Source organism: Dasypus novemcinctus, chromosome 1, assembly GCF_030445035.2.
Source record: "Dasypus novemcinctus isolate mDasNov1 chromosome 1, mDasNov1.1.hap2, whole genome shotgun sequence".
Lineage (NCBI taxonomy): Eukaryota > Metazoa > Chordata > Mammalia > Cingulata > Dasypodidae > Dasypus > Dasypus novemcinctus.
The window spans coordinates 106,379,769-106,386,784 of record NC_080673.1 but is presented as its reverse complement, the minus strand read 5'-3'; the positions used below and the strand labels follow the sequence as shown (position 1 = coordinate 106,386,784).

Here is a 7,016-nt window from a genome sequence, read left to right as displayed (position 1 = left end):
AAACATATTCTTGCCATAGTAGAAAGGCACATATTTTCAAGGCAATCATAAAGAAATAGAACACATAATCATACACAGTACTAATATATTTAATTTAATTACAGAACCATGTAATAGAAAATAAAAGTGACCAAAATAACAAATTATTGACCACATTTATAGTGTTTATTTACATTATCAAAATGAATGCAATTTTGCATATATATATTTTAGATATCAATTTGATCATGTTCTTTCACTATTTAATACAATAGATTGTGATCACAATAAAAATAGAATAAAGTATATTTTTTTAAAAAAGAAATTGACAGCTATTATTCTAAATTACAGGGTCTTATGTGTTGAATAAGAAAAAGTTAGTCATCATATAAAAGCCAAGGTAGTATTATAAAATCTAACAAAATTTTCAAAGTATGAAATAGAAGAGATCCTCATCTGCATTTATTCAGTCTAACCTCACACTGATCAAAACAATCAAGGCAACTGTGAATAAAGCAGCTTTAAACTGAGGACAAAAAACAAACCTAAAAAAATATAATTATTCCATCAACATTTGAATTCACATAGAATGCTTTTCCTATAAATGGATTAGTTGGCATTTTTAAATCAAGAGAGTGTAGTTCTATGATAAACTAATTGTATTCATAATTCTCTCTATGTTTCTGTAAATATGAGACATGGCATTAAGTGTAGTTGGTAAATAGGGCTCAATTGCTAAAAAAAAAGAGTCAAGGACCAAAATCTACAGTTAATTGAAGGAAAAGAATACAATACAGCAATGGCACTAGAATGAGAATGTGCAACATGGCTAAAGGTAGTCTTTTAACAAGGAGTCCAGAGAAGACAGGTGCAGGTTTCTATTGATTTTCCTCTATAAGGGACACAACAAGGGCACAGTTTCTTGTATAAGGCACTGCGATCATATGCACAGAACACCTCAGAAGCACGGAGCCCAAGTTGGAGTCTCAGCAGGTGGGTGTTTATAATTTGCTGTAACACAGACATAATCCTGCTATGAAACCAGCTTCCATGGCAGAGACTCTGGAGCTCTCACAGAGACCAGATGCAGGCCATCAAAATCATTGATATCAATAAATAATACAGTGCTTACATCGGCAGCACATATACTAAAATTGGAAGGATACAGAGAAGATGAGTGTGACCCCTGCACAAGGATGACATGCAAATTTATGAAGTGTTCCATATTTTTGAGGTGAAGATGGTCAACCACCACACCAGGGAACCGAAAGTGCCTAGAACTGCAAGCAGGAAAATCACATCCATCAGCCATGTGTGATCTAAGTCCCCTCTCGATTTAGAGATGGAGTAGACATCACTATCCCAAGCCCCACAGGATGGAGGAATAAAACATGGATTAGAGTGAACTTACTGGTATTCTATTATAGAACTATTGTAACTCTAGCAATGGAAGAAATATCATTGATATGAAGAACAGTGGCCACAGTAGTTGCTGAGGGCAGGGAGAGGGAAGAAGAGATGAGATGTGGAGGCATTTTGGGGACTTTGATTGTCCTAAATGATATTGCAGGTCAGGTGCTGGACATTATATATCCTGCCATAACCCACTGAGTGAGCTGGGGGAGAGTGTAAACTACAACATAAACTATAATTCATTCAGTTCGGCAGTGCTTTCAAATGTATTCACCAAATGCAATGAATGTGCCACAGTGATGAAAGAGATTGTTGATGTGGGAGGAAGAGTGGGGGTGGGGTGGGGTGTGGGGTATGGGGGAACCGCTTATATTTTTTATTGTAACATTTTTTTGTGATCCATGTACCTTTAAAAAAAGACAATTAAAGAATAAATTTTTTAAAAAGATTTAATAAAGGCAAAAATATACAAATAATTAAATAAAGCTAAAAGGCTGGTACAAACTATCCTTAATGAGAAACTCATCCATGTCATCCATATTTCCAAGTTTCTAAGTCTTTCTGCTTTTGTTCACTGTTTAGCACCTTCCAGCAATTGTATTTTGTGTATAGGATGGATGGATGGATGGATAGATAGATAATAGTTGTTATGTGAGGGAAAGCCAGTTTGTTCAGAACTTTGTCAAACTGGAAGTAGAATATCAATGGCTTTAAATTAATAGGGCTTCTGATAACTTGGTCTGCAATTTTTTCAGCTATTTTTAAAATTTTTCTTTATTATTAAATATTTTGGAGGAAGAATTTATACTTCTACATTAATAAGGAGAAATATGAATAAAACAATAGGATCCAACCATACCATATCTGAAACTATTCAGCTTTTTTGGGCTCCTAAGATTTATTAAGAAATAAATTATACTGTCTGATATTATTGTCTTGGTACCATTACATACCTTATATACTTTATATCACTTGATTATATAGTAATGGCCACTCTTTGTTGATGAGGCTATGACAGGTAGGTAGTGTCCTGAGCAATTCCTATGCATTAGTCCAATTAATCCTCATGAATGTCCTACAAATACATATCTTTATTATTCCTAATTTGAAGATGAGAAAACTGAGGCAATATATTTTAAGAAACCTTTCTTTTGAATCTAATAAGAAGCAGAGGAGATTGAATTCAGATTACCTAATTTAAAAAATAATTAAAAACAAACAAACTTTAACCCCTACATTTATCATTTGCTCTACTAATGCATCATGGTAGAAGCATGGTAGAAGAAATGTTCACTTCCCACTGAGGACCTATATAAGCTTATATGCATTTTGCTATTTGTCCTTCACAGAAAGTGTCCATGATATTAAATCATAGTTTCTGCATATTTTACCATTACTGGATTTGTAGTTTGGTTGAACTATTGATGTTTCAATAGTCATGTCACAAAAAGGTAAATACGTTTTTTCTAGCAGCAACATTTGCATGTGTCCATGGTTAATATGGTAGGGTCAGAAGTTCAATATATAATCCTTGCTATAAAGGGTAGACTGGACATCACACAGTGGAGAGCAAAAATAAGGCAGGATAAGGAAAACAAAGAGGCTGAGTGACCAAGGTAACTATTAACATTTCAATATACCATAAACAGATTGTCCTTTTGGACTATGTTCACAGGAATTGCTTGTCATTCCACAGGTGAATTTGAGCATTGAGAATGAATTAAAGTAAGTAATTTTTAATAAAATTTCTATTTCCTATAAGTTCAAGCCTATCATAATTTGAGAAGCAATGCTCTGGTCTTCATAATCTGTACAGAAAATGAAAGTTAAATAAAACAAGGTAAATTAATATGGACTCATGCAAAGAAGTAGGAACATTAATTGAAATGAGATTTTGAAGTTTGCAAATTATATAAGAATAAAACAGCTCAAGTTATACAAATATTATTAAAATTCAATCACCTAATACCAGTAGGTGTCAGTAGGAATAGCAATAAGAAACCATAACAAAGCCATTTGGGAGTAAAAATATGAGGCCTACTTTTACAATGGCCTAGGGAGACAATTTCAGTATATTGTCAATGTATAGTGGGGCATTATTTGGTCCACAGTGTAACTAAACTGTAAACTAGGGAGATAATTTAGAATGAGCATTGTTATAATTGATCGAGACCCACATTTTTAGCCTTTTGTTTCCCATAAAATTGTTTTATAAAAATAGGCATGTGTAGCAGGAGAATAGATTAGGCACTATAGCTCCAGTGTTTTTTAAAGGTGATTTAAAGGAAAGAAATTGAACCAAAGTTACAACTGGCAGAAAGAAATAATTATTCCAGTGAGCCCTATTCTCTGCCTTCCAAATCAATGTTTTCATTTCAGCCACCTAGGAAAGGCATAGAAAACCAAATTTTTCTCTTTCTAAGGAAAAAGAGCCCATCTCTTATTTTAAAAACTCGAATGAATCAAAGATTAAAAAGGATCAGTTTCCCACTTGTGTAGCTCATATCATCATTCCTAAAACTGTCATCACCTTAAGAGTAAAGTAGAAAGAACAAAATTGGGATAAAAAGTATATTAATGTATTCTTACATGGTAAAAGTGTTTTCCTAATGTTGGATTCTTAATAAAAGGAAAAGTTAACTAGAATTTATTAAGTAAGAATATTAGAAAACAGGAAACTGGACAATTATGTGATGCCTTGGAACAAGTTATAAAAATGACACTGCAGGCAGCGGACTTGGCCCAGTGGTTAGGGTGTCCGTCTACCACATGGGAGGTCTGCGGTTCAAACCCCGGGCCTCCTTGAATTGTGTGGAGCTGGCCCATGTGCAGTGTTGATGCGCGCAAGGAGTGCCGTGCCACGCAGGGCTGTCCCCCGTATAGGGGAGCACCATGCGCAAGGAGTGCGCCCGGTAAGGAGAGCCGCCCAGCGCAAAAGAAAGTACAGCCTGCCTAAGAATGGCGCCACCCACACGGTGAGATGACACAACAAGATGACGCAACAAAAAGAAACAGATTCCCGTGCTGCTGACAACAACAGAAGCGGACAAAGAAGATGCAGCAAATAGACACAGAGAACAGACAACCGGGGTGGGAGGGGGTAAGGGGAGAGAAATAAATAAATAAATAAATAAATAAATAAATAAATAAATAAATAAATAAATAAATCTTTTTTAAAAAATGCCACTGCAGATATTTTCCACAGGAGTAAAAATCTTGAAAAATACTGGTTATAATCACTTTATACATTTTCCCTCCACTTAATTTATAATAGCACAAATTTAACAAATATTCTTATCTAGAAGTGGTGAATTTGACGATTTAAACATACTGAGAAAAGAGAGTTTTCATAATTACTTGGCCATTAAAAAGAACGTATTAAACACAAAAATATTTTCAAAGTAACAGAAATACCTGGCTTCTGAAAAATATTTTAAAAATTAACATTGTGAACAAAAGTCAGTTATTGACAGTAACTGAAAAGGGGAATAGATTTTCCACCAGGATAAATCTAATATCATCTAACTGTCTTCTACTCTTTTTTCTTTTTCCTTTATGCTAATAGAAAATGGCTAAACTGATTCAGTCTATTTACTTGGAGATTCTCTCTATTCACACTCTTCTGGAATATATAATGTTAGTTCCCTTAACTTTACACGTTGGGTTATTTTAAAAGTCATTAATAGTTTTTATTAAAAATTTAAGGTATTTAGTATTTTCACATAGTTAAAAAACTGTATACCTTAAAAGTGGACTTAGAACTTCAAAGTTAAGTTGTCTCACAACATAGATTTTACTCTAGGGAATGAGTCCAAGATTAACATAACTTATGCAAGAAGCTTTGGTAAGAAGACAATGCATTCTTTTTTTTTTTTTATTTTTTTATTTTTTATTGACTTAGTAATAATATTACATTAAAAATATATATGTGAGGTCCCATTCAACCCCACCCCCCCACCCCCCCTCTCCCCCCCCCCCCCAACAACACTCGTTCCCATCATCATGACACATCCATTGGATTTGGTAAGTACATCTTTGGGCACCTCTGCACCTCATATACATTGGTTCACATCATGGCCCATACTCTCCTCTATTCCATCAAGTGGGCCCTGTGAGGATTTACAATGTCCGGTGATTACCTCTGAAGCACCATCCAGGGCAGCTCCATGTCCCGAAGACGCCTCCACCTCTCATCTCTTCCTGCCTTTCCCCATACCCTTTGTCCATTATGTCCACTTTTCCCAATCCAATGCCACCTCTTCTATGTGGACATTGGATTGGTTGTGTCCATTGCACCTCTATGTGAAGAGGAGGCTCAGATTCCACCTGGATGCTGGATGCAATCCTCCCATTTTCAGTTGTAATCACTCTAGGCTCCATGGTGTGGTGGTTGTCCTTCTTCAACTCCATCTTAGCTGAGTGTGGTAAGTCCAATAAATCAGATTGTAGGTGCTGGAGTCTGTTGAGGCTCAGGATCTGGCTATCACATTGTCAGTCCAGAGATTCAAATCCCCTAAATATATCTTAAACCCCAACATTAACTGCACCTCCAGCACATTAGCATGAAAGTCTTATGAAGGGAGATCCCATCTGAGTCCAGATTCATCACACATAAACACCATTTCCAAAGAGGGGCCATCTGCCCTGGTAGTTAACCCCATCGGCCATGACCATAACTCCCATGGGTCTCTTTAGCCCTCAAAGGAACCAATATCTGGGGGTTGTATCTGCTTTATCTGTCTCTCTGACTCTGCTCAGTTGTGCATGAGGGCAAACCTTCTGCCAGCCTCCAGACTCTTTTTTAGAAACTCGTAGCCGTATAAACTCATTTCTCCTTTCCATTTCCCCCTTACTTTAGGTCAAACAGCATTTTAAAGTCATGGTATTTTATGTAGACATGGATATTCTGCTGATCCGCATTGAACCTTCCGTATAAGGTCATTTTCCAGTTGGACAATGCATTCTTGATGCTTTTCTCTCCTTTTGAGCAGATGACACATTTTGTGGCCTAATAACTGTTTTGTCTATAGAGAGGCAAAACTGGGAAATTGCTCAATAATTAAAAATATCTTTTATGATAATGATGTATTGACAGCTCTAAATGAATAGTGGGCAAAGGCAGGAAGCTACTTGGCAAACTTGACATTTAGTAAAATTTAGCAAATTATATTAACCCATCTTTAAAAGTATCTAAAATAAGTAAATGCTGAGATCATGAATTGATATTAAGATCAAAAACTTATTTTGAACAGTTCAGCTTGCTTTATTTCCTAAATATTCCACCTTCTTGACTCAGTGCACTTGATAGAATTTTTCTTTTTAAATCAGGCACCATTATAAACAAAAGTTTTTTGCTTTACATTAATAAAATAATGATATCAAGGAATCTCAAGTGGTGTTCTAGGCACTAAATGGCTCTTATTGTGGCTGATAATTTTTTTCTTATACATGAATATATGCATATATATTCACTGTTCATTTATATCCAAAATACTACAATTATAATTGCCTCAAAAGGTTTAGAAAATGAAGAAGACATGATATTTACCCCTAAGCATTGTATATATGTTTTAGAAGATATATGATTTCAATACAGACACAGAACAATACAAAAAAGAAACAAC

At 35.2% G+C, this 7,016-nt stretch overlaps 1 non-coding gene across 1 annotated transcript; it reads left to right on the top strand.

The window, feature by feature from the left end:
* Positions 1–1,103: 1,103 nt before the first annotated feature.
* Positions 1,104–1,210, top strand: LOC111763014 (U6 spliceosomal RNA). The gene has a single exon (XR_002795983.1). It is a non-coding gene; the product is annotated as a U6 spliceosomal RNA (small nuclear RNA).
* The last annotated feature ends 5,806 nt before the right edge of the window (positions 1,211–7,016 follow it).